This window comes from Phyllobates terribilis, unplaced genomic scaffold, assembly GCF_046119375.1.
Source record: "Phyllobates terribilis strain yellow unplaced genomic scaffold, ASM4611937v1 Scaffold_414__1_contigs__length_1644244, whole genome shotgun sequence".
In the NCBI taxonomy this organism is placed as follows: domain Eukaryota; kingdom Metazoa; phylum Chordata; class Amphibia; order Anura; family Dendrobatidae; genus Phyllobates; species Phyllobates terribilis.
Genome location: NW_027363174.1, coordinates 1,131,610 through 1,150,665, shown reverse-complemented (window position 1 = coordinate 1,150,665; position 19,056 = coordinate 1,131,610). Strand labels below are relative to the sequence as shown.

General features: G+C 43.6%; 10 non-coding genes across 10 annotated transcripts; all 10 read left to right on the top strand.

Annotated features, from left to right (window-relative positions):
* The first annotated feature begins 317 nt into the window (after nucleotides 1-317).
* Nucleotides 318-508, top strand: LOC141225758 (U2 spliceosomal RNA). The gene has a single exon (XR_012292997.1). It is a non-coding gene; the product is annotated as a U2 spliceosomal RNA (small nuclear RNA).
* Nucleotides 509-1,630: 1,122 nt separating this feature from the next.
* Nucleotides 1,631-1,821, top strand: LOC141225757 (U2 spliceosomal RNA). Its single transcript, XR_012292996.1, has one exon. It is a non-coding gene; the product is annotated as a U2 spliceosomal RNA (small nuclear RNA).
* A 1,116-nt stretch (nucleotides 1,822-2,937) lies between these two features.
* Nucleotides 2,938-3,128, top strand: LOC141225754 (U2 spliceosomal RNA). Its single transcript, XR_012292994.1, has one exon. It is a non-coding gene; the product is annotated as a U2 spliceosomal RNA (small nuclear RNA).
* A 1,119-nt stretch (nucleotides 3,129-4,247) lies between these two features.
* LOC141225753 (U2 spliceosomal RNA) lies at nucleotides 4,248-4,438 on the top strand. Its single transcript, XR_012292993.1, has one exon. It is a non-coding gene; the product is annotated as a U2 spliceosomal RNA (small nuclear RNA).
* Nucleotides 4,439-5,559: 1,121 nt separating this feature from the next.
* On the top strand, nucleotides 5,560-5,750 carry LOC141225752 (U2 spliceosomal RNA). Its single transcript, XR_012292992.1, has one exon. It is a non-coding gene; the product is annotated as a U2 spliceosomal RNA (small nuclear RNA).
* Nucleotides 5,751-12,201: 6,451 nt separating this feature from the next.
* On the top strand, nucleotides 12,202-12,390 carry LOC141226275 (U2 spliceosomal RNA). Its single transcript, XR_012293487.1, has one exon. It is a non-coding gene; the product is annotated as a U2 spliceosomal RNA (small nuclear RNA).
* A 1,121-nt stretch (nucleotides 12,391-13,511) lies between these two features.
* Nucleotides 13,512-13,702, top strand: LOC141225751 (U2 spliceosomal RNA). The gene has a single exon (XR_012292991.1). It is a non-coding gene; the product is annotated as a U2 spliceosomal RNA (small nuclear RNA).
* Nucleotides 13,703-14,826: 1,124 nt separating this feature from the next.
* LOC141225750 (U2 spliceosomal RNA) lies at nucleotides 14,827-15,017 on the top strand. Its single transcript, XR_012292990.1, has one exon. It is a non-coding gene; the product is annotated as a U2 spliceosomal RNA (small nuclear RNA).
* Nucleotides 15,018-16,140: 1,123 nt separating this feature from the next.
* On the top strand, nucleotides 16,141-16,331 carry LOC141225748 (U2 spliceosomal RNA). The gene has a single exon (XR_012292988.1). It is a non-coding gene; the product is annotated as a U2 spliceosomal RNA (small nuclear RNA).
* A 1,122-nt stretch (nucleotides 16,332-17,453) lies between these two features.
* Nucleotides 17,454-17,644, top strand: LOC141225747 (U2 spliceosomal RNA). Its single transcript, XR_012292987.1, has one exon. It is a non-coding gene; the product is annotated as a U2 spliceosomal RNA (small nuclear RNA).
* The last annotated feature ends 1,412 nt before the right edge of the window (nucleotides 17,645-19,056 follow it).

The window sequence follows — 19,056 nt, the reverse complement described above, 5'->3', positions numbered from 1 at the left end:
ATTAATCAGCAACCCTCCTGCTAAGGGTAGACAGCTGCTCGTTCCACCCCCCCCCCCGCCTTAATTGGTTCTCCTCCCTTCCAACGGTGTTGAGGCGGGTGGGAACAGCCGGGGGTTGAGGGTACTGTGCTAAAAGAGGTGGAGTTATGCAGATCTAAAACGCGTGGATTGCAGCAGCAGCTAGCCGAAAAGTGCAGGCATGTGAGGGATCTAGAGGTTGACAGCATGTCTTCTTAACGGGAGTCCAGGTGGCCATCTCCACAAATGGACTTTTCAGAATCCTTGGGTGGCACCGTAGTCGGAAACCAATTCTGGTTATCGCTTCTCGGCCTTTTGGCTAAGATCAAGTGTAGTATCTGTTCTTATCAGTTTAATATCTGATACGTCCCCTATCTGGGGACCATATATTAAATGGATTTTTAGAACAGGGAGATGGAAAAAGAGCTTGCTCTGTCCACTCCACGCATTGACCTGGTATTGCAGTATCTCCAGGACCGGTGCACCCCTTCTTTAATGCAGTTTCTAAAATCAGAAAGAATTGAATTCAATGCTTTTTGTTCATTTTGCTTGTTTGTCGGATTTTGGGATGGACTCTTTGGCTTTGCTTTTCTTCTCCTCATTGGATTTTTCATGTTAAAAGTTGCAGAAGCCAGATGACAAGCTCATTTTGGTTCAACTTCAGCAACTGTGCATTGCATTGCCATGTAATGTAATGTAATGCAATGCTATCTATCTAGCTCTCCCTCTATACTTCCTTTTGGATAAACAGACATATTAGGCAAGCATTTTGGAGCTTTCACCTAAATAACTACAGGTGGTGAGATAAGCTGCACAATATAATTGACCTTTCAGTATATTGTTGCACACACACCATCTATTTAGCAAATGCCCTTGCTATCAACAGCAGCCTTTTAAACTCACCTGAGCTAACAGGTATGTGAGCTGGTTACTCTGCTGCGCTTAAAATTTCTTTTTTTGGTTTGCTACAATGCCTTTTCTGAAACGTTGTCTCCCTCTGCTGGAACACTGACTTCTTTCATTTAATGCCTGCAGACTATAAAAGAGAAACCAACCCAAAAAGTTTGGTTGATTAGTCTGTGGCATTCTTTTAAACTGTTGCTTATGGCAGTCTCTGTGAGCTTCTCAGTGACATTCAGCCATCCAGGTATCCCGCCTGCAGTAGACGGAATGTGGCAATGGAACGCTGGCTGCGCGTGTCATAATAGGCTCTGAGCCTTTATATACCTGCGCACAGCAGCAGCCACCTTCAGTCTGCTGCTGGACAGCCAGCAGCAGCAGCAGCAGGAGAGGTAATTAATCAGCAACCCTCCTGCTAAGGGTAGACAGCTGCTCGTTCCACCCCCCCCCCCGCCTTAATTGGTTCTCCTCCCTTCCAACGGTGTTGAGGCGGGTGGGAACAGCCGGGGGTTGAGGGTACTGTGCTAAAAGAGGTGGAGTTATGCAGATCTAAAACGCGTGGATTGCAGCAGCAGCAAGCCGAAAAGTGCAGGCATGTGAGGGATCTAGAGGTTGACAGCATGTCTTCTTAACGGGAGTCCAGGTGGCCATCTCCACAAATGGACTTTTCAGAATCCTTGGGTGGCACCGTAGTCGGAAACCAATTCTGGTTATCGCTTCTCGGCCTTTTGGCTAAGATCAAGTGTAGTATCTGTTCTTATCAGTTTAATATCTGATACGTCCCCTATCTGGGGACCATATATTAAATGGATTTTTAGAACAGGGAGATGGAAAAAGAGCTTGCTCTGTCCACTCCACGCATTGACCTGGTATTGCAGTATCTCCAGGACCGGTGCACCCCTTCTTTAATGCAGTTTCTAAAATCAGAAAGAATTGAATTCAATGCTTTTTGTTCATTTTGCTTGTTTGTCGGATTTTGGGATGGACTCTTTGGCTTTGCTTTTCTTCTCCTCATTGGATTTTTCATGTTAAAAGTTGCAGAAGCCAGATGACAAGCTCATTTTGGTTCAACTTCAGCAACTGTGCATTGCATTGCCATGTAATGTAATGTAATGCAATGCTATCTATCTAGCTCTCCCTCTATACTTCCTTTTGGATAAACAGACATATTAGGCAAGCATTTTGGAGCTTTCACCTAAATAACTACAGGTGGTGAGATAAGCTGCACAATATAATTGACCTTTCAGTATATTGTTGCACACACACCATCTATTTAGCAAATGCCCTTGTTATCAACAGCAGCCTTTTAAACTCACCTGAGCTAACAGGTATGTGAGCTGGTTACTCTGCTGCGCTTAAAATTTCTTTTTTGGTTTGCTACAATGCCTTTTCTGAAACGTTGTCTCCCTCTGCTGGAACACTGACTTCTTTCATTTAATGCCTGCAGACTATAAAAGAGAAACCAACCCAAAAAGTTTGGTTGATTAGTCTGTGGCATTCTTTTAAACTGTTGCTTATGGCGGTCTCTGTGAGCTTCTCAGTGACATTCAGCCATCCAGGTATCCCGCCTGCAGTAGACGGAATGTGGCAATGGAACGCTGGCTGCGCGTGTCATAATAGGCTCTGAGCCTTTATATACCTGCGCACAGCAGCAGCCACCTTCAGTCTGCTGCTGGACAGCCAGCAGCAGCAGGAGAGGTAATTAATCAGCAACCCTCCTGCTAAGGGTAGACAGCTGCTCGTTCCACCCCCCCCCCCCGCCTTAATTGGTTCTCCTCCCTTCCAACGGTGTTGAGGCGGGTGGGAACAGCCGGGGGTTGAGGGTACTGTGCTAAAAGAGGTGGAGTTATGCAGGTCTAAAACGCGTGGATTGCAGCAGCAGCAAGCCGAAAAGTGCAGGCATGTGAGGGATCTAGAGGTTGACAGCATGTCTTCTTAACGGGAGTCCAGGTGGCCATCTCCACAAATGGACTTTTCAGAATCCTTGGGTGGCACCGTAGTCGGAAACCAATTCTGGTTATCGCTTCTCGGCCTTTTGGCTAAGATCAAGTGTAGTATCTGTTCTTATCAGTTTAATATCTGATACGTCCCCTATCTGGGGACCATATATTAAATGGATTTTTAGAACAGGGAGATGGAAAAAGAGCTTGCTCTGTCCACTCCACGCATTGACCTGGTATTGCAGTATCTCCAGGACCGGTGCACCCCTTCTTTAATGCAGTTTCTAAAATCAGAAAGAATTGAATTCAATGCTTTTTGTTCATTTTGCTTGTTTGTCGGATTTTGGGATGGACTCTTTGGCTTTGCTTTTCTTCTCCTCATTGGATTTTTCATGTTAAAAGTTGCAGAAGCCAGATGACAAGCTCATTTTGGTTCAACTTCAGCAACTGTGCATTGCATTGCCATGTAATGTAATGTAATGCAATGCTATCTATCTAGCTCTCCCTCTATACTTCCTTTTGGATAAACAGACATATTAGGCAAGCATTTTGGAGCTTTCACCTAAATAACTACAGGTGGTGAGATAAGCTAAACAATATAATTGACCTTTCAGTATATTGTTGCACACACACCATCTATTTAGCAAATGCCCTTGTTATCAACAGCAGCCTTTTAAACTCACCTGAGCTAACAGGTATGTGAGCTGGTTACTCTGCTGCGCTTAAAATTTCTTTTTTGGTTTGCTACAATGCCTTTTCTGAAACGTTGTCTCCCTCTGCTGGAACACTGACTTCTTTCATTTAATGCCTGCAGACTATAAAAGAGAAACCAACCCAAAAAGTTTGGTTGATTAGTCTGTGGCATTCTTTTAAACTGTTGCTTATGGCGGTCTCTGTGAGCTTCTCAGTGACATTCAGCCATCCAGGTATCCCGCCTGCAGTAGACGGAATGTGGCAATGGAACGCTGGCTGCGCGTGTCATAATAGGCTCTGAGCCTTTATATACCTGCGCACAGCAGCAGCCACCTTCAGTCTGCTGCTGGACAGCCAGCAGCAGCAGCAGCAGGAGAGGTAATTAATCAGCAACCCTCCTGCTAAGGGTAGACAGCTGCTCGTTCCACCCCCCCCCGCCTTAATTGGTTCTCCTCCCTTCCAACGGTGTTGAGGCGGGTGGGAACAGCCGGGGGTTGAGGGTACTGTGCTAAAAGAGGTGGAGTTATGCAGATCTAAAACGCGTGGATTGCAGCAGCAGCAAGCCGAAAAGTGCAGGCATGTGAGGGATCTAGAGGTTGACAGCATGTCTTCTTAACGGGAGTCCAGGTGGCCATCTCCACAAATGGACTTTTCAGAATCCTTGGGTGGCACCGTAGTCGGAAACCAATTCTGGTTATCGCTTCTCGGCCTTTTGGCTAAGATCAAGTGTAGTATCTGTTCTTATCAGTTTAATATCTGATACGTCCCCTATCTGGGGACCATATATTAAATGGATTTTTAGAACAGGGAGATGGAAAAAGAGCTTGCTCTGTCCACTCCACGCATTGACCTGGTATTGCAGTATCTCCAGGACCGGTGCACCCCTTCTTTAATGCAGTTTCTAAAATCAGAAAGAATTGAATTCAATGCTTTTTGTTCATTTTGCTTGTTTGTCGGATTTTGGGATGGACTCTTTGGCTCTGCTTTTCTTCTCCTCATTGGATTTTTCATGTTAAAAGTTGCAGAAGCCAGATGACAAGCTCATTTTGGTTCAACTTCAGCAACTGTGCATTGCATTGCCATGTAATGTAATGTAATGCAATGCTATCTATCTAGCTCTCCCTCTATACTTCCTTTTGGATAAACAGACATATTAGGCAAGCATTTTGGAGCTTTCACCTAAATAACTACAGGTGGTGAGATAAGCTGCACAATATAATTGACCTTTCAGTATATTGTTGCACACACACCATCTATTTAGCAAATGCCCTTGTTATCAACAGCAGCCTTTTAAACTCACCTGAGCTAACAGGTATGTGAGCTGGTTACTCTGCTGCGCTTAAAATTTCTTTTTTGGTTTGCTACAATGCCTTTTCTGAAACGTTGTCTCCCTCTGCTGGAACACTGACTTCTTTCATTTAATGCCTGCAGACTATAAAAGAGAAACCAACCCAAAAAGTTTGGTTGATTAGTCTGTGGCATTCTTTTAAACTGTTGCTTATGGCGGTCTCTGTGAGCTTCTCAGTGACATTCAGCCATCCAGGTATCCCGCCTGCAGTAGACGGAATGTGGCAATGGAACGCTGGCTGCACGTGTCATAATAGGCTCTGAGCCTTTATATACCTGCGCACAGCAGCAGCCACCTTCAGTCTGCTGCTGGACAGCCAGCAGCAGCAGCAGCAGGAGAGGTAATTAATCAGCAACCCTCCTGCTAAGGGTAGACAGCTGCTCGTTCCACCCCCCCCCCCGCCTTAATTGGTTCTCCTCCCTTCCAACGGTGTTGAGGCGGGTGGGAACAGCCGGGGGTTGAGGGTACTGTGCTAAAAGAGGTGGAGTTATGCAGATCTAAAACGCGTGGATTGCAGCAGCAGCAAGCCGAAAAGTGCAGGCATGTGAGGGATCTAGAGGTTGACAGCATGTCTTCTTAACGGGAGTCCAGGTGGCCATCTCCACAAATGGACTTTTCAGAATCCTTGGGTGGCACCGTAGTCGGAAACCAATTCTGGTTATCGCTTCTCGGCCTTTTGGCTAAGATCAAGTGTAGTATCTGTTCTTATCAGTTTAATATCTGATACGTCCCCTATCTGGGGACCATATATTAAATGGATTTTTAGAACAGGGAGATGGAAAAAGAGCTTGCTCTGTCCACTCCACGCATTGACCTGGTATTGCAGTATCTCCAGGACCGGTGCACCCCTTCTTTAATGCAGTTTCTAAAATCAGAAAGAATTGAATTAAATGCTTTTTGTTCATTTTGCTTGTTTGTCGGATTTTGGGATGGACTCTTTGGCTTTGCTTTTCTTCTCCTCATTGGATTTTTCATGTTAAAAGTTGCAGAAGCCAGATGACAAGCTCATTTTGGTTCAACTTCAGCAACTGTGCATTGCATTGCCATGTAATGTAATGTAATGCAATGCTATCTATCTAGCTCTCCCTCTATACTTCCTTTTGGATAAACAGACATATTAGGCAAGCATTTTGGAGCTTTCACCTAAATAACTACAGGTGGTGAGATAAGCTGCACAATATAATTGACCTTTCAGTATATTGTTGCACACACACCATCTATTTAGCAAATGCCCTTGTTATCAACAGCAGCCTTTTAAACTCACCTGAGCTAACAGGTATGTGAGCTGGTTACTCTGCTGCGCTTAAAATTTCTTTTTTGGTTTGCTACAATGCCTTTTCTGAAACGTTGTCTCCCTCTGCTGGAACACTGACTTCTTTCATTTAATGCCTGCAGACTATAAAAGAGAAACCAACCCAAAAAGTTTGGTTGATTAGTCTGTGGCATTCTTTTAAACTGTTGCTTATGGCGGTCTCTGTGAGCTTCTCAGTGACATTCAGCCATCCAGGTATCCCGCCTGCAGTAGACGGAATGTGGCAATGGAACGCTGGCTGCGCGTGTCATAATAGGCTCTGAGCCTTTATATACCTGCGCACAGCAGCAGCCACCTTCAGTCTGCTGCTGGACAGCCAGCAGCAGCAGCAGCAGGAGAGGTAATTAATCAGCAACCCTCCTGCTAAGGGTAGACAGCTGCTCGTTCCACCCCCCCCCCCGCCTTAATTGGTTCTCCTCCCTTCCAACGGTGTTGAGGCGGGTGGGAACAGCCGGGGGTTGAGGGTACTGTGCTAAAAGAGGTGGAGTTATGCAGATCTAAAACGCGTGGATTGCAGCAGCAGCAAGCCGAAAAGTGCAGGCATGTGAGGGATCTAGAGGTTGACAGCATGTCTTCTTAACGGGAGTCCAGGTGGCCATCTCCACAAATGGACTTTTCAGAATCCTTGGGTGGCACCGTAGTCGGAAACCAATTCTGGTTATCGCTTCTCGGCCTTTTGGCTGCGATCTAGTGTTGGTTTTACTGGCATTGGTTGTAGTTGGAAGGTGCCTGGGGTACCCCGCCTCTTGGACTTGGGTTCGGGTCCCACTCTTGTAGTGGGGCGTAGGCCCTTGCTGCTATAAGGAGGTGGGCTTAGTCCCTGGGCAACGGGTTGCGATCCCAGCTGTACAGTCCTAGGATTGTTCAGCGACTCCTTAGTTGCGGAAATCCCCCATTATTGGTTGCGGAAATCCCCGTTTTCCTGTTGCGGAAATCCTTGTTTCACCATGGATTCAGATCCAGGTGAAATTCCGACCTATGCCCGGTTACGGCATACGGTGCGGTTTTACTTCCATGAGGGAGGTAAAGATAACAGAGGTTTACGTTTTATTGTGGATGATCTTCTTGTGAAATTTTTTTCAATCCAGAAATCCGAGATCCTGGCATTCCAAGACTACCCGAAGCGTGGTGTAAACGATGTCACATTCACTGAAAAAGGTATCCACCAAGATTTTTGCCGTAAAATGAATGGTCCTGATATAATTTACCAGAGAAAGCCAATCTTTAAAGGTGTTAAAATTGTCGAACATGAATTAGATGTGATAAAAACTGTAATTGTTAAAATTTACTCTCCTTATACAAAAGAAAGCGATGTTATTTCATTTTTATCCAATTATTTCAGCAAAGTGGTAAGCCATGGAAAAGTTATGAATGAGTGCGGAGTTTGGGCGTGTAAGTGGAAATTTACGGTGACATGTATTAAGGACCCTTCAAGTCCGGGGGGTATAAGACTTCCCCCAGCACGTTTTAGAATTGGAAACACGAATGGTGACCTCTTTTTTAATGGGATGCCAGCATTCTGTAGGAAATGCAAAAAATACGGCCATTCTAACTGTGACATTACTTGTGTAGCCTGTGGGAGCAAAGACCATAAAACTGAAAATTGTACAACTGGAATTTTTTGTAGCAACTGTGTTTCCAGAGGTCATGCTTTTTCTCATTGTCCTTTTAGGAATACCTCAAAGAGAGCTCAAGCTGGGCAAACAGAGAGACCTTCACCCCCTGAACCAGAAAAGCCCTCACCCCCTGACCAACCCTCTGCTGGTTCGGACAAGCCCGCGGAGGAGAATGAGGGGGAGAGTATGGAAATACCGACCGAGGATGGTGAGCCATGGTGTACTGTTGGAAACTCGAAGCAAAAGAGGGAACGGCGTGGTAACCCACAAACAGAAACCCCTGCGGAGGGACCGAGGGTGGGTGCTACAGGCCAATCCTCACCTTCGAATCCTCCTGGGAATACTCAAGGGCGCGAACAGTCTGGGCCAAAAAAACGCAGGTTGCACGGAGTGGATAGGGCACCTAAGGAAGTACCCCCACCGGAACCCCCGGATGGAAGTGGGAAACCTCAAACGGTGCCTTTACAGGGTGAGGAGGTTGCCAATGTCCCACCCCCTTCAGAAATGGAGGGGGAGATGGAGATGGCTGACTCAGTGATCCTGGAAACTCCTGAAAATAAGTGGTCAACGTCTGAGACGCATGTGCTCGATACGATTCCCCCAGATGGTGCCTCGATAGGGGTCCAAATGGGGGTTCGTGAGCAAAGAGGCAGGCAATACGACCAAGCAGAGTTGGACAGAATGGAACAAGAGTATATCCTGGGAGGTCTACGGTCTGGGACACTAACAGATGAGGAGTCCTCCGTGACGGGCTCTCTGTTGACGATCAATGATCCCTCATCTCCTGGAATAGAAATATAAACCAGCTGAGGTAAGAGTTTGAAAGAATGCTAAATTTCCTTTTTTTCTCTTATGGCAGGGATTAGTGGTTTTTCTCTTAACGCTAGAGGGTTGAAAACTAAGACCAGAAGAGTTGCTCTCTTTGATTTTTTATCCTCTCTAACAGCTACAGTTTTCTTTTTACAGGAATGCTGCATCCCACACAGTTTAAATTATACAGAATATGAGACTGATTGGGCACATGGACCCTCAGTATGGTCAGGATCAAACGGGTCCAGGTCAGCAGGGGTCGCCATTCTTTTTAAAGGGAATGTTTTTATTGACTCTGTTCAAGAGGTTTTACCAGGTAGAATTTTATTAGTAAAAGCTTTTATTGATGGTTTTAAATGGCAATTTTTAAACTTTTATGGAGCCACAGATAAGCAAGAAAGAGCTGATATGTTGAATATGTTACCCTTATTTATTAATGATTCTGTCCCTCTTATTTTATCAGGAGATTTTAACTGCATTTTAGGTGGAGAAAAAAGGTTCTCAAGCTCCACAAGTAGGAATTATGATAAAACGTCTTTTATGTTAAAAAATGTCATACAAGATTTTAATTTAACAGATGTTTTTAAGGAGTGTAATAAAGACTTGCCTGCAGAGGAATGGGTAACCTGGAGCAACGTGAATTGTAGCTCCAGGATTGATTTTATTTTCTGCTCTAAAAATGTATTGCCTTTTAAATGTGAGCTTTTATCTAATGTTTTTTCTGATCACAAACTTTTATCCTTTTATGTGAAATGTAATGATTTTAAGAAAAAAGGAAAAGGTACCTGGAAGTTAAACATTTCCCTTTTAGAAGACCCCCAAGTTTTATCTGATTTTACTGAATTTTATTTACATTTTAAAAGAATAAGAGACCCCCATATCCCTATAAGTAGGTGGTGGGAAAAGATGAAAAAGAACATAAGAGATTTTTTTATGAAGGTTGGGGTCCAGAAAGCTAGAGAGAAAAGAGAATTTTATTGGCAACTCAACACTAGATTGGAGACCTTATATAAATTGAAGAGCCATGAGATTGAAGTAGATAAACAAATTAGTGACTTAAAAAGTGAAATTCAGCATACCTTGGAACAGAGAGGTAAAGAGTTAATTTTCCATGCAAAGGTCCAACATGTTGAAAATAATGAAACCTGTTCACGATATTTTTTTAAATGTATGGTGAAAAATCGTGTTTTTATTGAATCAATGGAAGGTAAACAAGACATAGAGGGTATTTTAGCTAAAGTGCATGAATTTTATTCCGAGCTTTTTAACACAAAATCTGTTGATGACCATTTTATGAAAAGTACTTTGGATGAAATTACAACTGTTTTAGACCCTGTCTCACAAGATGTTTTATTACAGAGTCTAACTGAAGATGAGATATCTGAGACCATAAGAAGCTTTAAGTCTGGTAAAGTACCGGGGCCTGATGGTATACCCATAGAATTTTATAAGGTTTTTTATGATATTTTACAGGAGGATTTATTTTATGTTTTTAGTGACGTTTTTAATACAAAAACCCTACCGAACTCCTGGAAGAAAGGTGAGGTCTCCCTTATATACAAAAAGGAAGACAAAACGCAACTAAGAAATTGGAGACCTATCACCCTTCTAAATTGTGATTACAAAATAATGGCAAAAATTTGTGCAAATAGACTTAAAAAGGTAATAGGTAACATAATCCACCCAAACCAAGTGTGTGGCATACCAGGAAGGAGTGTTTGGGAAAATTTGAATCTAATCAAAGATGTAATAGATGACACAAAGTCGAGGGGAAATAAGCTGGCGGTCCTGTCTCTCGACTTTGAAAAAGCATTTGATAGAGTGTCACACCAATTCCTTTTTAATGTTTTAGCTAAAATGGGTATACCAGAAGGTTTTTTATGCTCTCTCAAAGCATTTTATCATGGTTGCACTAGTAAGGTTTTAGTAAATGGTTTTAAGACAAGTGATGTGTTTTTAAATTCTGGTGTAAAACAAGGTTGCCCTCTGTCCCCCTTGTTATTTATTTGTGCCCTTGAACCCCTACTCAGTGTCTTAAGGAGAGACAAGCAAATCCGAGGCGTCCATTTGCCAGGTGGGGGAGGGCTAGAAGCAAAAGTTACTGGATATATGGATGATGTAGCCATAACATGTAAAGATGCCCTGTCTATCCGGAAAACACTACGGCAAGTGGAATACTTCTGTGGTGGATCTGGTTTTAAAGTAAATTTTAATAAAAGCTGTATTTTAAATGTGGGGAATATGATTTTAAATGATGTACCGGTTCCTGAATGTGACTCTGTAAAGATTCTAGGTGTGATTTTTAACGAAACAAACAAAGGTAAAGAAAGCTGGGATCTTGTGGCACAAAAGGTAAATCAAAAACTATGTATGTGGAGGTTGAGGAAATTAACAATGGAAGGGAAGGTACTAGTTATAAAAATGGTAATTGTGCCTTTGTTATTGTACTTAAGTTTGGTGTTCCCCCCCCCACACATACCTTTACGAAAATAATCAAAGCTTGTTTCACTTTTTTCTGGAGCTCCAAGATGGAGAAATTGAAAAGAGAGTTAGTGGTCAAGCCTAAAGAGAAAGGCGGTAAAGATTTCCCCGATTTTAGAGCTTTTGTTTTAATAAGATTTTTTGTTTTATGTTTTAATGCACTGTCGAAAAATAGTTATTGGTCATATTTTATCCGTTTTAACACAGGTTATTTTATGAAACGTCATGAATGGTTTGAAACAGTTTTAAGTTCCCCATATGCTCTTAATACACCAGAAAGCTATAAGATTTTAGGAACTATTGTAAACACGTATGACTTAAAAGGGAAAAGTGCAGAAAACTTAAGAGATAGCAAAATGACTTTAAATGGTTTCAAACAAAAGGAATCAATTGTACAGATTGGGAATTTTAATGATAATAAATGTACTGACATATGGAAAGTTATTAATGAACCCTATCTTTTTAATTCCCAGAAGGACCTGGCCTGGAGCTGTGTGCATGATTGTCTTCCATGTCGGGCATTCCAACACCGAAGAGGACTCGTGAGAACTGCCAGATGTCCAAGACAAAGATGCCTCGGAGATGAGACTGTTTTACATGTTTTATGGACTTGTCACTTTGCACGACAAACATGGACTACAATATTTCCTTTGCTTCAAAAAATGACAAACATTAAGGATCTTACTTTTGAAACTGTCTTATTTGGTCGTGTGGAGTGCCCCAACGCCAGCAAGAGGATCATCGCATGGAAGACAATCAGTACCATCAAAGAAGCTCTATGGAAGGCCAGGAACATCCTTCTTTTTAAACACAATGTTTTATCTGTGAAAAATGTTTTAGAGTTGGCTTTTAGTGAAATGTATATGTATTATTTATTGGATAAAAAGAGAAATGTAATTTTATCAAAACAATGGCTGGTAAAAGAATGGAACACAGCAATCTAAACACATTGTCTGTATTTTAATGTAATTTTATTGCCTTATTGAACTGAAATCAATTTATGTACGAATGTATTTTAAAATGTAATGATTTTATGTTCATATCTAATGTATTGTAATTAAGTTTTATCCAATAAACGGGTGTACCTATGTTTGGGTACATTCCAAGTCAAAAAAAAAATCTGTTCTTATCAGTTTAATATCTGATACGTCCCCTATCTGGGGACCATATATTAAATGGATTTTTAGAACAGGGAGATGGAAAAAGAGCTTGCTCTGTCCACTCCACGCATTGACCTGGTATTGCAGTATCTCCAGGACCGGTGCACCCCTTCTTTAATGCAGTTTCTAAAATCAGAAAGAATTGAATTCAATGCTTTTTGTTCATTTTGCTTGTTTGTCGGATTTTGGGATGGACTCTTTGGCTTTGCTTTTCTTCTCCTCATTGGATTTTTCATGTTAAAAGTTGCAGAAGCCAGATGACAAGCTCATTTTGGTTCAACTTCAGCAACTGTGCATTGCATTGCCATGTAATGTAATGTAATGCAATGCTATCTATCTAGCTCTCCCTCTATACTTCCTTTTGGATAAACAGACATATTAGGCAAGCATTTTGGAGCTTTCACCTAAATAACTACAGGTGGTGAGATAAGCTGCACAATATAATTGACCTTTCAGTATATTGTTGCACACACACCATATATTTAGCAAATGCCCTTGTTATCAACAGCAGCCTTTTAAACTCACCTGAGCTAACAGGTATGTGAGCTGGTTACTCTGCTGCGCTTAAAATTTCTTTTTTGGTTTGCTACAATGCCTTTTCTGAAACGTTGTCTCCCTCTGCTGGAACACTGACTTCTTTCATTTAATGCCTGCAGACTATAAAAGAGAAACCAACCCAAAAAGTTTGGTTGATTAGTCTGTGGCATTCTTTTAAACTGTTGCTTATGGCGGTCTTTGTGAGCTTCTCAGTGACATTCAGCCATCCAGGTATCCCGCCTGCAGTAGACGGAATGTGGCAATGGAACGCTGGCTGCGCGTGTCATAATAGGCTCTGAGCCTTTATATACCTGCGCACAGCAGCAGCCACCTTCAGTCTGCTGCTGGACAGCCAGCAGCAGCAGCAGCAGGAGAGGTAATTAATCAGCAACCCTCCTGCTAAGGGTAGACAGCTGCTCGTTCCACCCCCCCCCCCGCCTTAACTGGTTCTCCTCCCTTCCAACGGTGTTGAGGCGGGTGGGAACAGCCGGGGGTTGAGGGTACTGTGCTAAAAGAGGTGGAGTTATGCAGATCTAAAACGCGTGGATTGCAGCAGCAGCAAGCCGAAAAGTGCAGGCATGTGAGGGATCTAGAGGTTGACAGCATGTCTTCTTAACGGGAGTCCAGGTGGCCATCTCCACAAATGGACTTTTCAGAATCCTTGGGTGGCACCGTAGTCGGAAACCAATTCTGGTTATCGCTTCTCGGCCTTTTGGCTAAGATCAAGTGTAGTATCTGTTCTTATCAGTTTAATATCTGATACGTCCCCTATCTGGGGACCATATATTAAATGGATTTTTAGAACAGGGAGATGGAAAAAGAGCTTGCTCTGTCCACTCCACGCATTGACCTGGTATTGCAGTATCTCCAGGACCGGTGCACCCCTTCTTTAATGCAGTTTCTAAAATCAGAAAGAATTGAATTCAATGCTTTTTGTTCATTTTGCTTGTTTGTCGGATTTTGGGATGGACTCTTTGGCTTTGCTTTTCTTCTCCTCATTGGATTTTTCATGTTAAAAGTTGCAGAAGCCAGATGACAAGCTCATTTTGGTTCAACTTCAGCAACTGTGCATTGCATTGCCATGTAATGTAATGTAATGCAATGCTATCTATCTAGCTCTCCCTCTATACTTCCTTTTGGATAAACAGACATATTAGGCAAGCATTTTGGAGCTTTCACCTAAATAACTACAGGTGGTGAGATAAGCTGCACAATATAATTGACCTTTCAGTATATTGTTGCACACACACCATCTATTTAGCAAATGCCCTTGTTATCAACAGCAGCCTTTTAAACTCACCTGAGCTAACAGGTATGTGAGCTGGTTACTCTGCTGCGCTTAAAATTTCTTTTTTGGTTTGCTACAATGCCTTTTCTGAAACGTTGTCTCCCTCTGCTGGAACACTGACTTCTTTCATTTAATGCCTGCAGACTATAAAAGAGAAACCAACCCAAAAAGTTTGGTTGATTAGTCTGTGGCATTCTTTTAAACTGTTGCTTATGGCGGTCTCTGTGAGCTTCTCAGTGACATTCAGCCATCCAGGTATCCCGCCTGCAGTAGACGGAATGTGGCAATGGAACGCTGGCTGCGCGTGTCATAATAGGCTCTGAGCCTTTATATACCTGCGCACAGCAGCAGCCACCTTCAGTCTGCTGCTGGACAGCCAGCAGCAGCAGCAGCAGGAGAGGTAATTAATCAGCAACCCTCCTGCTAAGGGTAGACAGCTGCTCGTTCCACCCCCCCCCCCCCCGCCTTAATTGGTTCTCCTCCCTTCCAACGGTGTTGAGGCGGGTGGGAACAGCCGGGGGTTGAGGGTACTGTGCTAAAAGAGGTGGAGTTATGCAGATCTAAAACGCGTGGATTGCAGCAGCAGCAAGCCGAAAAGTGCAGGCATGTGAGGGATCTAGAGGTTGACAGCATGTCTTCTTAACGGGAGTCCAGGTGGCCATCTCCACAAATGGACTTTTCAGAATCCATGGGTGGCACCGTAGTCGGAAACCAATTCTGGTTATCGCTTCTCGGCCTTTTGGCTAAGATCAAGTGTAGTATCTGTTCTTATCAGTTTAATATCTGATACGTCCCCTATCTGGGGACCATATATTAAATGGATTTTTAGAACAGGGAGATGGAAAAAGAGCTTGCTCTGTCCACTCCACGCATTGACCTGGTATTGCAGTATCTCCAGGACCGGTGCACCCCTTCTTTAATGCAGTTTCTAAAATCAGAAAGAATTGAATTCAATGCTTTTTGTTCATTTTGCTTGTTTGTCGGATTTTGGGATGGACTCTTTGGCTTTGCTTTTCTTCTCCTCATTGGATTTTTCATGTTAAAAGTTGCAGAAGCCAGATGACAAGCTCATTTTGATTCAACTTCAGCAACTGTGCATTGCATTGCCATGTAATGTAATGTAATGCAATGCTATCTATCTAGCTCTCCCTCTATACTTCCTTTTGGATAAACAGACATATTAGGCAAGCATTTTGGAGCTTTAACCTAAATAACTACAGGTGGTGAGATAAGCTGCACAATATAATTGACCTTTCAGTATATTGTTGCACACACACCATCTATTTAGCAAATGCCCTTGTTATCAACAGCAGCCTTTTAAACTCACCTGAGCTAACAGGTATGTGAGCTGGTTACTCTGCTGCGCTTAAAATTTCTTTTTTGGTTTTCTACAATGCCTTTTCTGAAACGTTGTCTCCCTCTGCTGGAACACTGACTTCTTTCATTTAATGCCTGCAGACTATAAAAGAGAAACCAACCCAAAAAGTTTGGTTGATTAGTCTGTGGCATTCTTTTAAACTCTTGCTTATGGCGGTCTCTGTGAGCTTCTCAGTGACATTCAGCCATCCAGGTATCCCGCCTGCAGTAGACGGAATGTGGCAATGGAACGCTGGCTGCGCGTGTCATAATAGGCTCTGAGCCTTTATATACCTGCGCACAGCAGCAGCCACCTTCAGTCTGCTGCTGGACAGCCAGCAGCAGCAGCAGCAGGAGAGGTAATTAATCAGCAACCCTCCTGCTAAGGGTAGACAGCTGCTCGTTCCACCCCCCCCCCCCCGCCTTAATTGGTTCTCCTCCCTTCCAACGGTGTTGAGGCGGGTGGGAACAGCCGGGGGTTGAGGGTACTATGCTAAAAGAGGTGGAGTTATGCAGATCTAAAACGCGTGGATTGCAGCAGCAGCAAGCCGAAAAGTGCAGGCATGTGAGGGATCTAGAGGTTGACAGCATGTCTTCTTATCGGGAGTCCAGGTGGCCATCTCCACAAATGGACTTTTCAGAATCCATGGGTGGCACCGTAGTCGGAAACCAATTCTGGTTATCGCTTCTCGGCCTTTTGGCTAAGATCAAGTGTAGTATCTGTTCTTATCAGTTTAATATCTGATACGTCCCCTATCTGGGGACCATATATTAAATGGATTTTTAGAACAGGGAGATGGAAAAAGAGCTTGCTCTGTCCACTCCACGCATTGACCTGGTATTGCAGTATCTCCAGGACCGGTGCACCCCTTCTTTAATGCAGTTTCTAAAATCAGAAAGAATTGAATTCAATGCTTTTTGTTCATTTTGCTTGTTTGTCGGATTTTGGGATGGACTCTTTGGCTTTGCTTTTCTTCTCCTCATTGGATTTTTCATGTTAAAAGTTGCAGAAGCCAGATGACAAGCTCATTTTGATTCAACTTCAGCAACTGTGCATTGCATTGCCATGTAATGTAATGTAATGCAATGCTATCTATCTAGCTCTCCCTCTATACTTCCTTTTGGATAAACAGACATATTAGGCAAGCATTTTGGAGCTTTAACCTAAATAACTACAGGTGGTGAGATAAGCTGCACAATATAATTGACCTTTCAGTATATTGTTGCACACACACCATCTATTTAGCAAATGCCCTTGTTATCAACAGCAGCCTTTTAAACTCACCTGAGCTAACAGGTATGTGAGCTGGTTACTCTGCTGCGCTTAAAATTTCTTTTTTGGTTTTCTACAATGCCTTTTCTGAAACGTTGTCTCCCTCTGCTGGAACACTGACTTCTTTCATTTAATGCCTGCAGACTATAAAAGAGAAACCAACCCAAAAAGTTTGGTTGATTAGTCTGTGGCATTCTTTTAAACTCTTGCTTATGGCGGTCTCTGTGAGCTTCTCAGTGACATTCAGCCATCCAGGTATCCCGCCTGCAGTAGACGGAATGTGGCAATGGAACGCTGGCTGCGCGTGTCATAATAGGCTCTGAGCCTTTATATACCTGCGCACAGCAGCAGCCACCTTCAGTCTGCTGCTGGACAGCCAGCAGCAGCAGCAGCAGGAGAGGTAATTAATCAGCAACCCTCCTGCTAAGGGTAGACAGCTGCTCGTTCCACCCCCCCCCCCCGCCTTAATTGGTTCTCCTCCCTTCCAACGGTGTTGAGGCGGGTGGGAACAGCCGGGGGTTGAGGGTACTGAGCTAAAAGAGGTGGAGTTATGCAGATCTAAAACGCGTGGATTGCAGCAGCAGCAAGCCGAAAAGTGCAGGCATGTGAGGGATCTAGAGGTTGACAGCATGTCTTCTTAACGGGAGTCCAGGTGGCCATCTCCACAAATGGACTTTTCAGAATCCTTGGGTGGCACCGTAGTCGGAAACCAATTCTGGTTATCGCTTCTCGGCCTTTTGGCTAAGATCAAGTGTAGTATCTGTTCTTATCAGTTTAATATCTGATACGTCCCCTATCTGGGGACCATATATTAAATGGATTTTTAGAACAGGGAGATGGAAAAAGAGCTTGCTCTGTCCACTCCACGCATTGACCTGGTATTGCAGTATCTCCAGGACCGGTGCACCCCTTCTTTAATGCAGTTTCTAAAATCAGAAAGAATTGAATTCAATGCTTTTTGTTCATTTTGCTTGTTTGTCGGATTTTGGGATGGACTCTTTGGCTTTGCTTTTCTTCTCCTCATTGGATTTTTCATGTTAAAAGTTGCAGAAGCCAGATGACAAGCTCATTTTGGTTCAACTTCAGCAACTGTGCATTGCATTGCCATGTAATGTAATGTAATGCAATGCTATCTATCTAGCTCTCCCTCTATACTTCCTTTTGGATAAACAGACATATTAGGCAAGCATTTTGGAGCTTTCACCTAAATAACTACAGGTGGTGAGATAAGCTGCACAATATAATTGACCTTTCAGTATATTGTTGCACACACACCATCTATTTAGCAAATGCCCTTGTTATCAACAGCAGCCTTTTAAACTCACCTGAGCTAACAGGTATGTGAGCTGGTTACTCTGCTGCACTTAAAATTTCTTTTTTGGTTTGCTACAATGCCTTTTCTGAAACGTTGTCTCCCTCTGCTGGAACACTGACTTCTTTCATTTAATGCCTGCAGACTATAAAAGAGAAACCAACCCAAAAAGTTTGGTTGATTAGTCTGTGGCATTCTTTTAAACTGTTGCTTATGGCGGTCTCTGTGAGCTTCTCAGTGACATTCAGCCATCCAGGTATCCCGCCTGCAGTAGACGGAATGTGGCAATGGAACGCTGGCTGCGCGTGTCATAATAGGCTCTGAGCCTTTATATACCTGCGCACAGCAGCAGCCACCTTCAGTCTGCTGCTGGACAGCCAGCAGCAGCAGCAGCAGGAGAGGTAATTAATCAGCAACCCTCCTGCTAAGGGTAGACAGCTGCTCGTTCCACCCCCCCCCCGCCTTAATTGGTTCTCCTCCCTTCCAACGGTGTTGAGGCGGGTGGGAACAGCCGGGGGTTGAGGGTACTGTGCTAAAAGAGGTGGAGTTATGCAGATCTAAAACGCGTGGATTGCAGCAGCAGCAAGCCGAAAAGTGCAGGCATGTGAGGGATCTAGAGGTTGACAGCATGTCTTCTTAACGGGAGTCCAGGTGGCCATCTCCACAAATGGACTTTTCAGAATCCTTGGGTGGCACCGTAGTCGGAAACCAATTCTGGTTATCGCTTCTCGGCCTTTTGGCTGCGATCTAGTGTTGGTTTTATTGGCATTGGTTGTAGTTGGAAGGTGCCTGGGGTACCCCGCCTCTTGGCCTTGGGTTCGGGTCCCACTCTTGTAGTGGGGCTTAGGCCCTTGCTGCTATAAGGAGGTGGGCTTAGTCCCTGGGCAACGGGTTGCGATCCCAGCTGTACAGTCCTAGGATTGTTCAGCGACTCCTTAGTTGCGGAAATCCCCCATTATTGGTTGCAGAAATCCCCGTTTTCCTGTTGCGGAAATCCTTGTTTCACCATGGA